This window comes from Stegostoma tigrinum, chromosome 4, assembly GCF_030684315.1.
Source record: "Stegostoma tigrinum isolate sSteTig4 chromosome 4, sSteTig4.hap1, whole genome shotgun sequence".
NCBI lineage: Eukaryota > Metazoa > Chordata > Chondrichthyes > Orectolobiformes > Stegostomatidae > Stegostoma > Stegostoma tigrinum.
The window spans coordinates 110,780,304-110,802,353 of record NC_081357.1 but is presented as its reverse complement, the minus strand read 5'-3'; the positions used below and the strand labels follow the sequence as shown (position 1 = coordinate 110,802,353).

The 22,050-nt window shown below is 41.9% G+C and overlaps 1 protein-coding gene across 23 annotated transcripts in view; it reads left to right on the top strand.

Annotated features, from left to right (window-relative positions):
• The window catches only part of LOC125452749 (myelin transcription factor 1-like protein), a 402,372-nt gene that overhangs the window by 109,080 nt on the left and 271,242 nt on the right, over window positions 1-22,050 (top strand). For 11 of the 23 annotated variants that reach the window (XM_059645600.1, XM_048531532.2, XM_048531524.2 and 8 more), the window contains 2 exons: window positions 10,593-10,730; window positions 18,010-18,092. The exons of 8 other annotated variants lie outside the window; for them this stretch is intronic. The gene's annotated coding sequence lies outside the window, so the exon portion shown is untranslated. The remainder of the gene's footprint in view (window positions 1-10,592; window positions 10,731-18,009; window positions 18,093-22,050) is intronic. 4 more of the 23 variants (XM_048531537.2, XM_048531535.2, XM_048531536.2 and 1 more) reach the window with 2 other exon arrangements.

Genomic DNA, 22,050 nt, shown 5'->3' with positions numbered 1-22,050 from the left:
GCCTGCTACTAATGTAATTCAATAACAGGCCAAACAAGGGTTCCACTGAGATCCTGCTTCAGTCTTTCATCATACCCAGTCCAACTTAGGTGCTGTCAGGAGAGTGACAAGCCCGAGAGGTGTAGGAGCTCTGCTGTTTGAAGACTTTGGAAAATAATGTACTATATTAAGAAATGGCAAAGCAGGCTTAGCTTTGAATAGAGTCAGGACATCAAATTTACAACAGTGTGACTCAAAAAGTGGGAAAGAAGCAAGGCCAGTGAAACAATGGCCATGCCTATGCATTGGAGTAGATAACAGAAGGATATTGTAACAATGAAAGATTGAAATTCAGATGTGAGAACCCTAACCTATCACACAACCAGCAATTTCTATAAAGATGGTTGTAAGGGATTGAATGGCGGGATAGGCAATTATTTCTGTAACTGCTGAACTGAGTCTCGGACAGTATTTCAGTTCCCTCTGTGAGAGTAGAGGATGTCACTGAACCAAGTTTTTTTTATGAGCATGCAGGGAAGAGGGATAGCTGAAACTATGCCTCATTTTGAAATCAATGATGTGAAAAGGAAAAATACAGTTTCAGAAGCTGAGGGCAAAGCTAGAAAGCAGCACCCCTGCAGCGCCACACACACACATGAGCATATGAAGAAGCATCTCTTGACCGTTAACTCTGATTTCTGTCCACAGATGCTGCCAGACCTGCTGAGTTTTTCAAGCATTTTCTGTTTTTGTTTCATGAGCATATGAGTTGAGGAATGGTCAGATAAGAGAGTTTAATGCATGACAAGAGAGGGGGCTTCAGGTTGCTGGTGCATTTAGACCTGAGCCTGAGGCAGAAGGCACCTGTAAAAGTTGGCAGTGTTTCACTGCAACAGGGTTAGTGCCTTAAGGAAGTTGGCTAGTGTTGGAGGTAAAGGCTTAAATTAATGAGGGGACTGGTACCACAATGAAGCATGTAGAGACAAGGTACAAGGCTTGAGACTGACAAAGAAAGCATTAAAGACTGTTTGGAATAGGGGAGATTTGGACACTGGTGGGAATGAATGCGAGACAGCCCTAGATTCAATTGGGGTGCATGGGGAAAAAATTTATTCACGTGCAACACTAGACAGAAATTGAATATTGACCCCCTCTGTAGACTGCAATTTTAAGTGCATTGGTTCCCTCACTAATAACACTGGGTTATAGTCTGCAGTGTATCCAGTCAATAGCACCTAATTTAGCTACATTGCATTAATTGTTTAATAAATGGATATTTAGTTGACGAAGGAGTAGCGCTCTAAAAGCTTGTGATTTCAAATAAACGTGTTGGACTCTAACCTGATGTCATGTGACTTCTGACTTTGTCCACCCTAGTCGAACACCGGCACCTCTACATCATGACTAATAACATTAAAGGACACGAGGGAAACCATGCAAGTAGCAGCTTATCACATTGTTTGCTTCTGGGTAGTTGGTTGAGTGTATGCCATTCTACTGAAAGCAATGCACATTGCTAAACTTTTTCCATCTATGTTTAAACATGGTAAATGACATTGGTCAACCATATGCAGCCTCGTGGGATTTTGGTATTGTGGAAATTATGGAGACATGCTTAGGCAAGGGGAGAATTGGACATTTCAAATTCCTAGTTACAATGTATTAAAGAAGAAAAGGCAAAGAGGAAAGAAAGGGGTTAGGATGGAACAATATACTTTACAGTTCAAAGGCAGAATCTATTTGTTTATAATTAACAATAAAGGAACTATTGTATTACTTGGCTTATGTAATAGGCCTCCAAATAGCCCTCCAAAGGAGATCATAAAAAAATTTTGTTGAGAAATGAAAGGGTCTTCATTTATCCTGGGACAATGACAGCATAAGTAGCCACAAGGAAAAAGAATTCTTGAAATGTTTGCAAGATAATTTTCTTGATTTGTAGTTTTCATGCTCGTGAGGAAGAGAGCAATACTAGATTGAGTTCTGGGTCTGAAATGGCGCAAGTAGAGTAGACAAAAATAAAAATTGCTGGAGAAACTCAGCAAGTCTTGCAGTATCTGTGGAGAGAAGGCAGAGTCAACATTTTGGCTCCAGCAATTCTTCTTCAGGGAAGTGGAGTATTGTTCAGTGAAAAAAACATTGAGGAAATGTATCATTAATTTTAATACCTTAATATCATTGGGATTAGAATAGTTGTGGAAAAATGACCAGGACGGATTATTGTGAAAATATGCCACTGGTGTACATCTAATTTCATTGAGTTATAACGGAGTTAGATCTAGCTAGATTGGAGTCAAAGGTGGCACATACAACTGTTCATGTGTGGCGGGAGGCCATCAGAGAATATTAGTTTGGGAACCGGCTAGATATGTTGCCAAGAAGAGAAAAAGAGGACAAAGCTAACTGTACAAAATTAGAACTTTGTATCCATCATCATGTTGTGAGAATATGCTGTCAATTTCACAACAAGGAGGTGCTACCAGAGTAATCTTATAGGATAACAATGGATTAAATAACTGCATTAACACTGCTGGCAGTGCCTATCCAATGCTTTTATATCAAACCATGAACAACTTGTCGTTACAATAGAGAACTGCTACTAAACCTCACCCATATACTGGGACTAAAGGCCTTTTTCAGTTAATCAGTGTAGAGGATAAACCAGAGACACTTGACTTAAAAACAAGATGGAGTTTATTGCACGATAGCCATGTATAAAAGTTACCTGAACAGTTGGACATAATGACAACTTTTCTGAGGTCCTAGACATGACACATCTGATTCCATCAGGATCACAAGCTGCACTCCTCACTCTCCACCAGGAATGTATAACATCAGATTAGGTGGAGCCTAATGCAATCTCCAACATTAACCCTTTCAGAATCATCACCCTCATAAGACCATAAGACACAGGTATAGCAATTAGGCCATTCAGTTCATCGAGTCTGCTCCGCTATTGAATCATGGCTGATAAGTTTCTCAACCACATTTTCCTGCTTTCTCCCCGTAACTGTTGATCGCCTTGACAATCAAGAACCTATCTATCTTAGTCGTAAATATACTCAATGAACTGGCCTCCACGCTGTCTGTGGCAGTGAATTCCATAGATTCACCACTCCTTGGCTGAAGAAGTTTCTCCTTATCTCCGTTCTAAAAGGTCTTCCCTTTACTGTAAAGCAGTGTCCTCGGGTTCTTGTATCAGAGATAATGGGAACTGCAGATGCTAGACAATCCAAGATAATAAAGTGTGAAGCTGGATGAACACAGCAGGCCAAGCAGCATCTCAGGAGCACAAAAGCTGACGTAGGCCCGAAACATCAGTTTTTGTGCTCCTGAGATGCTGCTTGGCCTGCTGTGTTCATCCAGCTTCACACTTTATTATCCTCAGGTCCTTGTCTCTCCTACCAATGGAACCATCTTCCCAGCATCTACTCTGTCCAGGCCGTTCAGTATTCTGTAAGTTTCAATTATATCCCCTCTCATCCTTCGAAACTCAATTGAGTATAGGCCCAGAGTCCTCAAATATTCTTCATATGTTAAGCCTTTCATTCCTGGGACCATTCTCATGAAAGTCCTATGAACCTGCTCCAGGGCCAGTGCATCTTTCCTGAGCTATGCGCACCAAAACTGCCCACAATACTCCAAATGTGGCCTGACCAGAGCCTTATAAAGCCTCAGTAGTGCATCCCTACCTTTATATTCAAGTCTTCTCAAAATAAATGCCAACGTTGTATTTGCTTTCCTAACTACTGACTCAACCTGCAAGTTTACCTTGAGAGAATCCTGGACCAGAACTCCCAAGTTCCTTTGCGCTTCAGATTTCTGAGTTTTCTCCCCATTTAGAAAATAGTCCATTCCTCTATTCTTTTTTCCAAAGTACACAGCTCCACACTTTCCCTTGTTGTACTCCATCTGCCACTTCTTTGTCCACACTCCTAACCTGTCCAAATCCTTCTGCAGTCTCCCAGCATCCTAAACACTACCTGTCCCTCTGTTTAAATTTGTATTGTCTGCAAATGTTGCCAAAATGCCCTCAGTTCCTACATCTCGATTATTAATGTATAACGTCAAAATTTGCAGTCCCAATACTGGCCCTTGTGAAACACCACTTGTCATAAGCTGCCATCTGAAAAGGATCCCTTTAACCCCACTTTGTGCTTTCTGCCAGACAGCCAATCTTCTATCCATGCACCTTGCTTCTAACACCATGGGCCCTTGTCTTACTCAGTAGCCTCCTGTGCGGCACCTTGTCAAAAGCCTTCTTGAAGTCGAAGTGGGTAACATCCATTGGCTCTCCTTGGTCTAACCTGCTTGTTATATCCTCAAAGAATTCTAACAGATTTGTCAGGCATGACCTCCCCTTGATGAAGCCATGCTGACTTTGCCCTATTTTGCCATGCATTTTTCAAGTATTCAGAAATCTCATCCTTCACAATGGACTCTAGAGTCTTACCCACAACCAAGGTTAGGCTAATTGACCTGTAATTTTAAATCTTTTGCCTTACTCCATTTTTAAACAGGGATGTCATGTTAGCTATTTTCTAGTCCTCTGGGACCCTCCCTGACTCTGACGATTCCTGAAAAATCATCACTAACGCCTCCACTATCTCTTCAGCTATCTCCTTATGAACTCTGCGGTGTAGTCCATCAGGTCCAGGTTATTTATCCATCTTCAGACCATTCAGTTTCACTAGTACCTTCACCCTGGTGATGGCCACCATACTCAACTCTGCACCCTAACCCTCTTGAATTTTTGGGATATTACTAATGTCTTCCACTGTGAAAACTGACACAAAGCAATTATTCAGTACCTCAGCCATTTCCTTGTTCCCCATTACTATCCATCCAGCATCATTTTCCCATGGTCCAATGTCCACTTTTGCCTCTCTTTTGCCCTTTTTAAATCTAAAGAAATTCTTATCATCCTCCTTTATATAACTGGTTAGCTTGCCCTCATATTTAATCTCATCACTTCTTATTTCTTTTTTGTTGGTCTTTGTAAGCTTTCCAATCCACTGGTGTCCCACTACCCTTTGCCACATTATATGCTTTCTCTTTTGCTTTTATGCTATCCTTGACTTCCCTTGGCAGCCACAGTTGCCACATCCTCCCTGTATTCTGCTTCTTTTTACGAGAGGTGAATTTTTGCTGTGTTCCCTGAATTACTCCCAGAAACTGCTGCCATTGCTGTTCCACTATTTTTCCTTCCAGGCTCCTCTCCCAGTCAATTCTGCCCCAGTTCTTTCCTCATGCCTTTGTAGTTGTCTTTATTCAGCTGTAATACCGTTACCTCTGATCCTATCTTGTCTCTCTCAAACTTCAGAGTAAATTCAATCATATTCTGGTCACTGACTTCTAAGGGTTCCTCACCTTAAGCTCCATTATCAAGTCTGCCTCATTGCACAATACTAAATCCAGTATTGCCTGTTCCCTCGTGGGCTCATCCATAAGCTGTTCCAAAAAGCCATCTTGTTGACATTTCACAAATTCCTTTTCTTGCAATTCACTGCTAACCTAATTTTCCCAGTCCACCTGCATATTGAGGTCACCCATGATCACTGTAACTTTGCCTTTCTTGCACACCTGTTCTATCTCCTGGTGTATCTTGCTCCCCAGCTCCTGACCATTGTTTGGAGGCCTGTACATAATTCCAACTATGGTGTTTCTTTTTTAACCTCTGAGGTTCCTGAACTCTACCCACACAGGTTCTTCACCATCTGGCCCTACTTCATTTCTTACTATTGATTTAATTTCATTTATTACTAACAAGGCAATCCCATCCCTTCTGCCCACCTGCCTGTCTTTTCGATAGGATGTACATCCCTGGATATTCAGCTCCCAATTCTGATCCCCTTGCAGCCACCTCTCCATGATGCCTACCACATCATACCTTCTAGTTGCGATCTGTGCCACAAGCTCATTTACCTCATTCCATAAAATGCGTGCATTCAGATCTAACACCTTCAGTCCTATATTAACCGTCTCTCATTGTCATTCATTTATCCAGTGTGCCTGAAGTTTGATACCTAACCCTGTCCAAATAGTATCCTATTTGTGTCTGTGCTGGAGACTTTAATAATCTCTTCTGAGTTCTCTTTTCCTGTCATTTTTTCATATTTTTCCACACAGTGGAATCTGCCCCTACAGATGTTAGCCTGTTTCTTTGCTTGCCACTGGGGTAGGTTTTAAGCTTCCCTCCCCACAACGCCCCAACCCAAACTTTCTCATTTATAGTCCTGTTGACTACCTATTTACCCTTTTTCGCTGGAATGTTGGTCCTAGCTTGGTTCAGGTGGTGACCATCCTAGCGGTACAGATCCCTCCTGTTCTAATACTGATGCTAGTGCCCCATGAAAAGAAACCCCTCTTTCCCTCAGGGTAAGAGTAAATATGTCCCTCTGAGACAGGCAAGACGGGGTAAGATAAAGGAACCTTGGATGACGAGAGCGGTGGAGCTTCTAGTGAAAAGGAAGAAGGTAGCTTACATAAGGTGGAGGAAGCTAGGGTCAAGTTCAGCTAGAGGGGATTACATGCAGGCAAGGAAGGAGCTCAAAAATGGTCTGAGGAGAGCCAGGAGGGGGCACGAGAAAGGCTTGGCAGAAGGAATCCGGGAAAACACAAAGGCATTTTACACTTACGTGAGGAATAAGAGAATGGTCAAAGAAAGAGTAGGGCCGATCAGGGATAGCATAGGGAACTTGTATGTGGAGCCTGAGGAGGTAGGGGAAGCCCTAAATGAGTTTTTTGCTTCTGTCTTTACGAAAGAAACGACCTGTGTAGTGAATGAAACCTTTGAAGAGCAGGTGTGCATGCTGGAATGGATAGAGATAGAGGAAGCTGATGTACTGAAAATTTTGTCAAACATTAAGATTGACAAGTCGCCAGGCCCGGATCAGATTTGTCCTCGGCTGCTTTGGGAAGCGAGAAATGCAATTGCTTCGCCACTTGCGAAGATCTTTGCATCCTCGCTCTCCACTGGAGTCGTACCTGAGGACTGGAGAGAGGCAAATGTAATTCCTCTCTTCAAGAAAGGAAATAGGGAAATCCCCGGCAATTATAGACCGGTAAGTCTCACGTCTGTCGTCTGCAAGGTGTTAGAAAGGATTCTGAGGGATAAGATTTATGACCATCTGGAAGAGCATGGCTTGATCAAATACAGTCAACACGGCTTTGTGAGGGGTAGGTCATGCCTTACAAACCTTATCGAGTTTTTTGAGGATGTGACTAGTAAGGTTGATGAGGGTCAAGCTGTGGATGTGGTGTATATGGACTTCAGTAAGGCATTTGATAAGGTTCCCCATGGAAGGCTCATTCAGAAGGTCAGGAGGAATGGGATACAGGGGAACTTAGCTGCTTGGATACAGAATTGGCTGGCCAACAGAAGACAGCGAGTGGTAGTAGAAGGAAAATATTCTGCCTGGAAGTCAGTGGTGAGTGGGGTTCCACAGGGCTCTGTCCTTGGGCCTCTACTGTTTGTAATTTTTATTAATGACTTGGACGAGGGAATTGAAGGATGGGTCAGCAAGTTTGCAGACGACACAAAGGTCGGAGGTGTCGTTGACAGTGTAGAGGGCTGTTGTAGGCTGCAGCGGGACATTGACAGGATGCAGAGATGGGCTGAGAGGTGGCAGATGGAGTTCAACCTGGATAAATGCGAGGTGATGCATTTTGGAAGGTCGAATTTGAAAGCTGAGTACAGGATTAAGGATAGGATTCTTGGCAGCGTGGAGGAACAGAGGGATCTTGGTGTGCAGATACATAGATCCCTTAAAATGGCCACCCAAGTGGACAGGGTTGTTAAGAAAGCATATGGTGTTTTGGCTTTCATTAACAGGGGGATTGAGTTTAAGAGTCGTGAGATCTTGTTGCAGCTCTATAAAACTTTGGTTAGGCCGCACTTGGAATACTGCGTCCAGTTCTGGGCGCCCTATTATAGGAAAGATGTGGATGCTTTGGAGAGGGTTCAGAGGAGGTTTACCAGGATGCTGCCTGGACTGGAGGGCTTATCTTATGAAGAGAGGTTGACTGAGCTCGGTCTCTTTTCATTGGAGAAAAGGAGGAGGAGAGGGGACCTAATTGAGGTATACAAGATAATGAGAGGCATAGATAGAGTCGATAGCCAGAGACTATTTCCCAGGGCAGAAATGGCTAGCACGAGGGGTCATAGTTTTAAGCTGGTTGGTGGAAAGTATAGAGGGGATGTCAGAGGCAGGTTCTTTACGCAGAGAGTTGTGAGAGCATGGAATGCGTTGCCAGCAGCAGTTGTGGAAGCAAGGTCATTGGGGTCATTTAAGAGACTGCTGGACATGCATATGGTCACAGAAATTTGAGGGTGCATCCATGAGGATCAATGGTCGGCACAACATTGTGGGCTGAAGGGCCTGTTCTGTGCTGTACTGTTCTATGTTCTATGTTCTATGTTTCCTGCATCACGCTTTTAGCCACGTGTTTACTTCCCTTATTCTTGTGTCCTATGCCAATTTGCACGTGGCTCGGGCAATAATCCAGAGATTGTAACCTTTGAGGACCTGCTCTTCAATTTCATTCCTACCCCCTGATAATCCCTGAACAGGTCGTTTTTCCTAGTCTTGCCTATGTTGCAATGCACTCAATGTAGAAATGTCAACTTGTCAGAATGGAATGAATGCTAGGTAACTAGACGAAGGAATGATAGAAATTGCAGTGGGCCTGGCCACAACTTTCTAATCCTCATCAGATGTGGAATTGATACCAGAGCACTGCAAAATTGCACTCCTTCTCAGGGTGAAACAAAAAGGAGCAGAACAACAAGCACACTAATGGGAAACCAATCAATCTAACACCCTGGTGAGGGAACACTCAAGGATTTCATCCAAGAAAATATTAATTACCGCTTGGAAAAATTATGAGAATGACTTAAAGCCAACAAAAAATTGTTAAAGGTAAACTATGATTGCCTACTTGCATCCTTTCTGAGCTAAGTGAAAGAATTGATGGGAATGTTGCTGTTGATGTAGTGTATGTGTACCCTTAAAATGTATTTGCTAAAGCACAACATGACAGACTTGCTAGCAGAATTGAAGTCCGCAGAACGAAAGTGCATACAGCTTTGGTGCAGGAAATTCGGGAAGGGACGGAAGGTGGCACTAAGTGGTTGTTTTACAGTGTGATATTAAGTGGCACTCCCTCCAGAGGTCGGTGCTATGATCACTGTTCTTTTTGGTATATATTACTGACATGGACTTGGGTGTACAAGCGACATTTTCAAAATTTGCAGCTGAGAGGGAACTTTGAAATAACACAAACAATGAAGGCAGTTCAGTCAAAGAAATAGGCGGACTGGTGAAATGGGATAATGGAGAGAATAAATTTAATGGCAAGACATATGTTTTTGGAAGAATGAGGGAGAGAAAATATGAATAAAATGATACACTTTTAAAAGGAGTGCAAGAAAAGAGAGACCAGCGGGCGTAGACCTGTGGATATGTGGTGGAGACAGGTTCTGTTGAGCAATTCTGGACAGCATTGGATGATTATATAAATAGAAGCAGGTGGAAGGGCTGTGGGGTATGGTGGGTAGAGGCAGGTGATTGGCACTAAGTTGAAATGCTGAGAAATCCAGTTCAGAAACAGTGGCTAAATGATCTCCTTGTGCACATTCGCAATCGGTGATTCTGAGTAACTGGGCCATAGGCTGTGTTCTTCTTTTGTGAACACTTTATGTATAGACTTCATGGTAAACAACTTTTAAAAATTCATTCATGGGATGTGGGTGTTGCTGGCTGGGCCAGCAATTATTGCTGATCCTGAGATAACATTGTGAAGGTGGTGATAAGCTGCCTTTGTGAACCACTGTGATCCATTTGATTTAGGTAGACTCAATACTGTTAGGGAAGGAATTTCAGGATTTTGGCCCTAGAACAGTGGAGGAGCAGCAATATATTTCTGAGTCAGGATGATGAGGGGAGCATGCATGTGGTGGTGTTCTCATGTGTCTGCTGCCCTTGTCCTTCTTGACGGTAATGATTATGGATTTGGATCCTTTGCCTAAGGAGACTTCGGTGAATTTTCACAGTGCAACTTGTACATGGTGTAGATTGCTGCTGCTAAGCATTGGTGGTAGAGGGAGTGAACATTTGTGGATATGGTGTCAAATAAGGGAGCTGTTTTTCCCAGATGCTGTCAAGCTTCTTGGAGTGGAACTCATTCTGGCAAGTGAGGGAGTATTCCATCACACTCGGGACTTGTACCTTATGGAAGGTGGACAAGTTTTCGGGAGTCAGAAGGTGAGTTACCTATTGCAGGTTTCCCAGCCCATAACCTACTCTTTGAGCCACAATGTTTATTTGGCTTGCTCACTTCACTTTCTGGTCAATGGTAAAGCCCAGGATATTGATACATGATCAGTATATCAAAGGGATTCAATAACAGCAATGCCATTGAATGTCAAGGGGGCAATGGTTAGATTTTCTTGTTGGAAATGGACATTGCCTGGTATTTATGTGGTGTGAATGTTACTTACCACTTGTCAGGCCAAACCTGAATATTGTCCAGGTCTTGCTAAATTTGGACATGGGCTGCTTCAGTATCTGAAGAGTCACAAATGGTGCTGAACATTGTGCAATCATCAACAGACTCCTGACTTCTGACCTTATGATGGAGGGAAGGTTATTGATGAAGCAGCTGAAGACGGTTGGGCCTAGGAAACTACCCTGAGGAACTCCTGCAAAGATACCCTGCACCTGAGACGACCTGACCTCCCTTTGTGCCAGGTATGATACCAAGCAGCAAAGAGGTTTTGTCCTGTTTCCCTCTGTCTCCCCCAAGCTTTACGCACTCCTTTCTTCCATTCTCAATCAAATGCACCTTTGATGCCAAGAACAGTCACTTTCACCTCACCTCTGGAATTCATTTGTCCATGTCTGCAGCAAGTCCATCCCCTGACTGCTCTTCAGTCCAGCCCTTGTATTTACATTATCATTTCCTCCAAATCTGATTAACATAAACATAAACCCATTTCTCCACATCCTAATAATGAGGGGTTTGTTAAGGTAAATAACAACAAATTGTCGCCAGTGGCAGAAGGGCTAGTAACTGAAGCAAATAGACTGGCAGAAGAACCAAATATGACATGAGGAAAACAAGATTATTCCGCACCTTGTTATAGTCTGAGGCCTGAAAGGGTGGTGTGCAAACTCAGTTGTAACTTTCAAAGGGCAACTTGACAAATATTTGGAGGGGTAACGTTATAAAAGCTATGGGAAAAGAAAGTGGGGTTGTTGTGAAGTGAATGAGAGCTCCTACAAAGAGCTAGTACAATCATGATGAGCTAAATACCCTCATTCTGATAATATGAGATTTTATAGTTGTACATAAGGGTTTAATAGCTCCTAGTCAAACTTTTGTTTTAGTATGTAAATAAATTAATTGATAATGCTTTAAGCTGAACCTTGACTCCTGGATAAACAAATCAGTGTTCCCTGTTGCAGTACTAAGCAACCGCAATCATAGCCACATGATAAGTTGCTCCTGGAGAATGCATCAAATCTCTGCGTTGTTGGTCTTGCTTGTCAAATTGGCCACTGATTTTCACTACTCACCCTTATGCAGACAACAATGTTACTTCTGTGACAAACAGGAGGCTTCCCCGGATCTGCAATGATATCCCAGACAAAAGAATGACCATTCTTCACTTGAGTGCCCAGGTGGTAATTATGATCACACTGATTCAATCAGGAGGCATCATAATCGTACCCTCATGATACTGAATAGACAGAGGCCCCAGAAACTGATTGCAGATATGCTCCTCACAATGATACTGGGATTGAACCTGCAGATGACCTCTGCTGTTGACATTCAGCCTATCAGATGCCAGGAATTACATGAAACGTCTAGAGAATTCTGAATCAGCCCCCAACAATAGGGTTGCAGCTAAATGAAATTCCCCTTCAATCTTCAGATTTTCAGTTTCGGGCTATGGCCTGGACTCCTTAGACCTGCTCCGTGGCCACCACTGAGAAAACTGGGAGCTTCCTTGCATAGGCTTTATCTGGCTGATCATTCAACTCTGCACCCTTCTCCCACTTTCTCCCATAGCTTTCAATCCCTTTAGCCTGGATGAAGGGACTGGGGGCATTCTGGCGAAGTTTGCCGATGATACAAAGATAGGTGGACAGGCAGGTAGTACTGAAGAGGTGGGAGGGCTCCAGAAAGATTTAGACAGTTTAGGAGAGTGGTCCAAGAAATGGCTGATGAAATTCAATGTGAGCAAATGCGAGGTTTTGCACTTTGGAAAAAAAAATACAGGCATGGATTATATTCTAAAATTCGTAAAGCAGCAGTACAAAGGGATCTGGGAGTGTTGGTCCAGGATTCTCTAAAGGTTAACTTGCAGGTAGAGTCCGTGATTAAGAAAGCAAATGTAATGTTGTGGTTTATCTCAAGAGGGTTAGATTATAAAAGCCGTAATGTGCTTCTGAGACTTTATAAAGCTCTAGTTAGGCCCCATTTAGAGTACTGCGAAGGACATACTGGCAATGGAGCATGTCCAGCAGAGATTCACACAGGTGATCCCTGGAATGGTAGGTTTAACGTACGAGGAATGGCTAAGGATCCTGAGGCTGTATTCATTGGAGTTTAGAAGGTTGAGGGGAGATCTAATAGAAACTTACAAGATAATGTATGGCTTAAAAAGGGAGTATGCTGGAAAGTTGTTACCATTAAGCGGGGAGACTAGGACCCATGGGCACAGCCTTAGAATTAGAGGGGGTAAATTTAAAACGGAAATGAGGAGACATTTCTTCAGTCAGAGAGTGGTGGGCCTGTGGAATTCATTACCATGGAGTGCAGGGGAGGCTGAGACATTAAACACCTTCATGGCAGAGATTGATAAATTCTTGATTAGGGATAGTCAGTACGGTTTTGTGAAGGGACGGTCGTGCCCCACAAACCTTATTGAGTTCTTTGAGAAAGCGACCAAACAAATAGATGAGAGTAAACCGGTTGATATGGTGTATATGGATTTCAGCAAGGCATTCGATAAGGTTCCCCATAGTAGGCTATTGTACAAAATGCGGAGGAATGGAATTGTGGGAGATATAGCAGTTTGGATCAGAAATTGGCTTGCTGAAAGAAGACAGAGGGTGGTAGTTGATGGGAAATGTTCATCCTGGAGACCAGTTACTAGTGGTGTACTGCAAGGGTCAGTGTTGGGTCCACTGCTGTTTGTCATTTTTATAAATGACCTGGATGAGGGCATAGAAGGATGGGTTAGTAAATTTGCAGACGACACTAAGGTCGGTGGAGTTGTGGATAGTGACGAAGGATGCTGTAGGTTGCAGAGAGACATTGATAAGCTGCAGAGCTGGACTGAGAGGTGGCAAATGGAGTTTAATGCAGACAAGTGTGAGGTGATGCACTTTGGTAGGAGTAACCAGAAGGCAAAGTACAGGGCTAATAGTAAGATTCTTAGTAGTGTAGATGAGCAGAGAGATCTCAGTGTCCATGTACACAGATCCTTGAAAGTTGCCACCCAGGTTGACAGGGCTGTTAAGAAGGCATATAGTGTTTTAGCTTTTATTAACAGAGGGATCGGGTTCCGGAACCAAAAGGTTATGGTGAAGCTGTACAAAACTCTGGTGCGGCTGCACTTGGAGTATTGTGTACACTTCTGGTCACCGCACTATAAGAAGGATGTGGAAGTTTTGGAAAGGGTGCAGAGGAGATTTACTAGGATGTTGCCTGGTATGGAGGGAAGGTCTTATGAGGAAAGGCTGAGGAACTTGAGGCTGTTTTCATTAGAGAGAAGAAAGTTGAGAGGTGACTTAATTGAAACATATAAAATAATCAGAGGGTTAGATAGGGTGGATAGGGAGAGCCTTTTTCCTAAGATGGCGATGGCGAGCACGAGGGGGCATAGCTTTAAATTGAGGGGTGAAAGATATAGGACAGATGTCAGAGGTAGTTTCTTTACTCAGAGAGTAGTAAGGGAATGGAACGCTTTGCCTGCGCCGGTAGTAGATTCGCCAACTTTAGGTACATTTAAGTCGTCATTGGATAAGCATATGGACGTACATGGAATAGTGTAGGTTAGATGGGCTTGAGATTGGTATGACAGGTCGGCACAACATCGAGGGCCGAAGGGCCTGTACTGTGCAGTAATGTTCTATGTTCTATGATCTCACAAGGCTACAGGGAGAGTGCAGGGAAGTGGAGTTGAAATGCCCATCAGCCATAATTTAAATGGTGGAGTGGACTTGATGGGCCGAATGGTCTTACCTCCACTCCTACGTCTTATAGCCCTAAGAGTCATATTTAACTTCATTCTGAAAGCTTCCATTGTTTTGTCTTCATTTGATTTCTCGGCAAAGAGTTCCACAGGCTCATTTCTCCCTGGGTGAAGAAATTGCGACTTATCTAACTCCTAAATGTCCTTACCCAAGTCCTCAAACTGTGGCTCCTGATCTGAACTTCCCATTCATCGTGAACATATTTCCTGTGTTTACCTTCTCAAGTCCTGTATAATTTTATAGGTATCTCCGCGATCTCCCCTTATTCTTTTAAACTCCAGTGAATTTGATCCAAACCAATCGAGTGTCTCTTCATAAGTCAATCCTACCATCTCAAGACTCAGTCTGATAAACCTTTGTTTCACTTGCTACAAACCAGAGATCTTTCCTCAGGTAAGGACACCAAAACTGCAAAATACTCCAGGTGTGGTCTCACAATGTCATGTGCAATTGCGGCAAGATGTCACTGCTCCTATATTTGAATCCTATGAAGGCTAATATACCATTTGCTTTCTTCACTGCCTGCTTTCTTTCAGTGATTGATGTATAAGGGCACCCAAGTCTCATTGCACCTCCCCGTTTCTCAATCTGTGCTGATTCAGATAATCAGCAATCCTGTTTTTGCTGTCAAAATTTGCTAAATTTTTAGCAAAAGAATTGCCAATTTTTAGCAATTATTCACATTATACTTCATCAGCCATGCGTTTGCCCACTCACTTAACTTGTACAAATATCACTAGAGCATCTCTGCATCCTCCTGAAAACTCACCCTCCCACTCAGCTTGGCAAACCAGGAGGTATTACATGTCGTTCCTTCATCTAAATCATTAAAATATATTGAGAATAGTTGGGGCCTAAATACTGATCATTATGGTACCTCACTAGTTTCTGCCTGCCACTCAGAAAAGAGATCTATGTATTCGTATACTTTGCATATTGGGGAGGCAACGGCCTAGTGGTATTATTGCTAGACTATTAATCCAAAGGCCCAAGCAATGTTCTGGGACCAAAGTTCAAATCCTGCCACAGCAGTTGAAGACTCTAATGACAACCATTGTTATTTGTGGGAAAAGTCCATCTGGTTCACCAATGTCCTCTAGGGAGGGAAACTGCCATTCTTACCCGTTTTGGCCAACATGTGACTCCAGAGCCACTGCAGTATGGGTGACTGTTAACTTCCCTCTGGGCAATTAGGGATGAGCAATAAATGCTGGCCTAGGCAGTGATGTCCCTATCTTGTGAATGAATAAAGAACTTAAAAAATGTATTCTGTATGCAAGCTGGTTTTCCATCCACGTCAGTAGTTTAGTCCCAATTCCAAGCACTTTAACTGACATGCTAATCCCTTAATTGAGACCTTATCAAAAGCCTTGTGAACCACATTCACTGACTACCCCTTGTTAACTTCACCAGTTACATCCTTGAAGCATTCGAGTAAATGTATCAAACATGAATTCCCTTTCAAAAACCCTGCTGGATCCTGTCACTGTTCACCCAGTGCTCTCTTAACTTTTTGTAACGATGCTACCATTTTCCCTAATGTCGATGTCAGGATAATGGGTCCATAATTCATTGTTTCTCTCTTCCTCCTTTTATTTTGAATAGTGGTGTTACGTTAGCTATGCTCCAATCCATTGGAACTTTTGAATCTTGAAAGATGGTCATCAATATATCCACTCTGGATTGTTGATTATCAGGCCGTAGGGATTTATCAGCCCTTTCCCTGTCAATTACCACAACACCATTCCCATACTAATAGTGATTTCCATAACTTCCTCCCTTTCACTAGAACCTGTGTTCCCCAACACTCTTGGACATTATTTGTGTCCTTCTTGGTGAAGGCTGAACCAAAGTATGTATTTCAATGTTCCCCAATTTATCATAGACAGCTCATTTCTTATACCAAATGGTGTTTCACATTTAAAACTTAACAAAGCATCTACTGCCTGGAATTCCACTTGCCCAGTTTGGATGCAGGAAATTGAAATACGCTGCAAAATTTAGATATTGTTTATAAAACATACCTGTTCACTCACGTTATGTTGAATTAAAGTCATTCAAAGGAGCCTTCCATCTTAAAAATACTGCTTTTGGAAGGTCTCTTACTGACTCAGCATATAAAAATATTTCATGTAGTGATAAGGAGGATGTAGACTAAGAAGCCCTCACCATGTTCAACTGGCTGGTTTGTGCCAGGGTAATGAGGAGAAGCACCGATGTGGCTCTCGGTATTCCAAAGTTACGTCCCAGTTAAAATCAGCCAAGCTGCCAATTAAACCTTCTCACAGTGTTCTGTCGCTTCCTCCAAATTTCCACCAGGAGGCAAAATTGGCTGCCCCTGCTTTGCTTGCTTCCCAGTGGCTGTTCTGTGAAACTTTACATACAAGTTGGCCATGGTTTTTTTTTATTTAGTCAAATATCCCCATGATGTTACCTCACACATGATAGTCAAATGAGAATGGGAAGATGCGACCTACATAACACCCCATTTGGCCATTATTCCTGTGCTTTCCAGCCTACTTTTCTCCTGATCTGTTGACATGTTGATTTGAAATTCTCACCCTTGCTTTCAAAGGTCTCCAAGATCTCTGCACTTATCCAATTCTGGCCGCCTTCTTGATCTAAATTTTCTTTTATGTACCATTGGTTGTCATGTCTTCAAGTGTCTAGGCCCCAAATCCTGAAAATTTCTGCTAATGCTGTTCGTGCCTGGCTTCCAAATTTCTGTTTCTTTGACAGAACAGTGTCTTGTTGCATATTCTTGTGACATGTTGTCCAATTTTGTGTGATTATGTTCCAATGAAAAGTCTTGGGACACTTTTTTATGTTAAAGGCACTATATAAATGCCTCAGTAATATTAGAGAGAATTGCAGGTGCTGAATGATTGAAACAAAAACGGAAATTGCTGGAGAAACTCAGCATATCTGGCAGCATCTGTGGACAGAAAGCCAAGTAAACCTTTCAAGTCCAGTGATCCTTCTTGACGACTGATGGGAGGTAGGAGGTGTTTATGGTGATGGCAAGGGGTGGGATGTAAAAGGAATGAGCAGAAAGGTGGAGGCAGATTCCGGAGAGAGAGAGAAAGCAATTTAGGCAGCCAAAAGGATGGTTAATAGTAAGTTAGACAAGGAATAAAACTGGTAATGGGGACAGTGAGTAGGTGAAAACAGGTTGGCTCTGCTGAAAGCAGCCAATGTAAGTGACAGGCCATGGGATGTGAGGGTGAGTAATTGACATAGAAGGATGTTTATCGGGCCCTACAATTTTTGAACTCGATATTGAGTCCTGAAGGCTGCTGGGTTCCCAAGGGGAAGATGAGATGCTGTTCTTCCAGCTTGCGCTGAGCTTTGCTGGACCGCTGCAGCGAGCCTGAAACAGATGTTGGCCATGAACATGGTGGTGTGTAGAAGTGGCAGGCAACTGGAAGCTGAGTCATTTTTGTGGACATTTTGTTCTTTATCCACTCCCACTCACCAGGTAATGCACAGTTGTATCACTGATTAAGATCATTAAACAATTCACCTTTTAAAATTTTTCCTGGTACTTAGTTTAATTGTCATTGCAGTTACATTTGAGTGTCCCAAATGAACGAAATTCAAATGTGAATAATTTTCACCATTTCACTAGCTTTTTTATCCCATAATTTTTTTTCCCTAAGTAATAAATTAAATGATGTGGTTGAAGAACTCATTTGAGGAACTGACTATTTATGTTGATATTGGGCAGTGGATTAGTGTTTCTTTCACTTTTTTTATTCACCAGGATCTTGAGAGTGCCTCTTTGATCCAGATAGAGTTCAAAAAACGAAGGACCCCCAACATGCCTTCATTGGCCATCCAATAAATGTAAGTCCTTGGCCTTATTTGAAGGCATCGGTGAATGCCTCCTTTGGTACTGATATCCGCATTAGAATTGCTCCCAGTGGCACACTGTCAATATAAGAGGACATTGAGCAACCTCCCAACATCAGAATTAACCGCAGCAGATTGTTATTGACCCGGAGCTGGATAGTGACCATGCCATTAAAGCTGCATCTGTTTGAATCCTTCCATGGCCTCACTACTCCCTGTCTGCATTTCTCCCCCAGGACTACAGCCACCTACCAACACCACCCAAACAAGTCCCAATCCCAACCACAATTATCCAATCCTCTGACTGTGGCTTTTCATGCATCTTTCCCTTCCCACACACTAACACTTGGTTCTATGCTTTGAAATTCCCTTCCTAAACCTTCGGCATCCCTTTGTGACCACTATCTTATCCATCCATTACCATTCTTAATGCATGTTACATGAAACAGCATTTTTCTTACCCTAATACCTCATTAAAGCACATTGAGAAATTGTTTTTAAAATTCAAGGCACTACATAAATGCAAGTTATTGTTACATGTATTCATGTGGTTCCACAGCTCTATTGGGATCAATAACTCTGTCAAGCTAGTTTCTCCAGTAATCTCAGTGACTAACTTAAAGCAAAATATATCGTCTTAATATCAACAGAAAATATGTAGACAAGTGAAAAAATGATTATTGTTCCTAATTGTTTTGGTAAAGGCATGCTAACAGTGGCATTAATTTTCAAGCTGTTTTGTTTGCTGGAAGTATCAGCATACATAAACTGGAAATGTTGAAAGTGCTTGAAGTAGACAGCAAGCTCATCAGCATTGAAAAAGAAAGGCTGGTTTATATTTGAGAAGGCCCTTCTTCTGAGGAAAATATTGTTGGTGTCTATATTTGTTTCAACAAGCAGTGTATCTCTAAACCAAGGCAATGATCAATGTCAAACCCTTGACCTTGTTCATCTGTAGTATTTAAATCGGGGAACAAATGCCAAGTTTTGCTGCAACATTTATGTGCACAGTATACTTCCCTAAATTGGGAATCTTACCTTTATGGGTAGATAGGTTCAGCCTGCATGTATTTTGTTTCTGAGCATTTCCTGTTGAATGCTCATCTTTCATTTGTCTCAGTCACCGTTTTCATAGCAATATTATTGACACGATTGATGACATTGAGCAAATGGCTGGTTCTTTGAACTGTGAATCTTTTATTTAAGTAGGTGATTAGAAGGGCCTTGTCAGTACACTTTAAAGATATCCACATGTCTGTTGGTTATAGTGGTTTGGTACAGAAGTTGCGTTTGTAAGAAAGGTTAAGCTTGACTGCCCTGAAGAGGCAGAATATATAGTGTATTTGCAAATCAGATTCAAATAACAAAATCCAGTGTTTTCCTTACAGTGCAATTTGCAGGAAATTCAGATATATTGACTCAGATTACAGTATTCAAAATTATATCCCTTCTAGTTATCCATGAATGTATTTATCAACTTAAAAAAATTGCAATTTGCTTTTGCTTCCGAATAGTTTAAATTTTGCTGCAGACTTTGGTATGGTGGAGTGTTCCATATTTTGACTGATTGTTTTCCTTCATGGTTACTATCCAAAAAAGTCTTCGGTCAGTAAATGTACTGTTTTACAGAATAATAGCATATAATATTTGCATTTGAATGTGATGCTGGATTTAAAAGTTAGAAGCCATGTGTTTGATTCTGATTGTGATGTGAAGCTGAAAGTGTCTGAAAATGGATTGCACTTTGATCTGAATGATAGTTCCTGGCAGGTAGACTGAAAGGCCTGTCCTTGTTTTAATTTTATAGTTGTGTGTTCCCCAAGGGCATTTGGAACATAATCAGGAAACTTGGCTTCCCAGATTGGAATTGGTGTTACTCCACTTGTTCTATCTCCCAATGAAGCTGATACACTCTTGCTTTGGTGCCCTCCTGTATCTGTCAAAAATGGCCATTCCCCTGGTGTGAATCCTGATAGTGAATATTGGCTAGCTTTTCGACCATACAAGATATCGTGATAAAATTTGTTGTTTTCCTTATCGAACAACCCCACATGTTCACTGGTGCCTGAGACCATTGACTGCTTTATGCTCCTCTGGTACAAAGTTCATCAGGCCATTAGCTCAGCTGAGATAAGCAACAGACGAATTCCTCATACTGGGCTTTCTGATCTGCTTTCTCAGTGATGTGTCACAGGGGACATTCGCTCATCAGCGAAATCCGATTGGTGAAAATGCAATTAAAGAAGATGAAAATTTATTACAATTTGGCTAATTACAGCAAACATTTAGACATTGTTTTGTTTTAAATTCACATTTGAAATTCATAGGTATTTTGTTTTGCTTGCAAAGAAAAACCAATAATATTTTGTGCAAGAATATATAATCAAGAAAGGTTCCTTAAAAGTGCATTCAAATAAGAAATAGGACTGAATTGTTGTGGTGACACTTTACAGTAATGCCCTGACCAAACAGTATTTTGTTGAACACAAATAATGCATCAGATTCTTCTTCTGTGACATCTAAAACTTGTATTACCGCACTGGGAAGAACAGAGAATCATTTTAATGCAGCACCAAGTGTCTCAGTATTACCCCTCTGCTAGATGCTGAGCTGCAAAGGCATATTTACTTACTTACTTCAACCCATCCCTGACTCATCAGTCAAGGGTTCTCAACAGGCATTGTGTCTGTCAAGTTGTTTTTAAAAAGCTGTTCTGGCTTCTCCAACCGTGGGAGGAAATGACCTCATTATTCTTACAGTTTGATAGTTGAGAATTTCCTCCCTAGTGACCTGCTGTAATTTCAGTTTTCTGCTGTGCGAAGGATGCTGGAATCTCACAACTCCTTTTGTTTGTTTCAATTTAACAACACAAAAGAAGCTTCCATTCAGATTAAAATACCACTCCCCACTTTCACTACCCCCACCCTTTTCTTCGCATTTTTGAAAGAATTGGTCATTCATCCTAATTTTTCACTGGGAACTTAGTCGGAAAGAGGCAAAATCTATATGTTTACAAGCTAGCTCCTTTCCGTCATCATGGATGGATCTAAATGCTTCTGGGCCATGAAGGAATACAGATTACAATAATTGCACAGAGGTCTATCATTCCTTGGCCTTCGTTCGGAGTATTCTGGGCAAGTTCATGATTCCCATCGACACTTAACACTTTGCTGTAATGATTTTTTTTCTGTCCTTTTTTTCTGATTTGCCCTTGTCAAGGTGAGGGCTTTCAGTGCAGGAATGGAAAGGCTTCTGCCACTTCTAGCATCCAGTGTTAATGTTGAGCTCAGACATGGCATTGGTTTGATGCCGAGTCCTCTGCACCCTGCTGTAACAATGGGCGTTAAATACAAATTAGAGCAGCGCCCCTACTGCAGCAATGTGACATTTTCATTCTTCACACCGACTACCCTTGAATTTTTTTGTATGTGTGTAATTGCCAGTCTTTTTACTAAATTGGTGCTGGGTTATGAATAGTTTTGTGTTGCTGAATGATGCCAAAGGAACTGGATTTAGCACGGGCAAATTAATTTGACCCTCTCAGCCAACGGAAAGGGCAGATTTCAATCACATTAGAGCCTGGACAGGATTCAAAGATAGATCTGAGAAGGCAATGTTAGTATCCAGGCAGCAGCCAAGAAATTGACATTTTTGAACAAAGATAGAGGGCACTGAACATGAGAGACGTGAAATTGCTGAACATCTTAGAAGCCTAAAATTACCAATCATTGTTGAAATTTGCATGACCACTTTTTTGTTGCTTTTTCTCACTTATCACAGTCTATATATTTCCTTCACTTTTTAGTTCCTTTTTCCCTAAATACGAGTCACGTGATGCCTCGATGATTTGCATGCTTTTCTTTTTCAATAAATTAGAACTATTTTAGAATCTGAGCTTCTTATTAGCAAGACTAGATGCCAGGCCATTTTGTTTTGAGCACTTTCCTGTTGG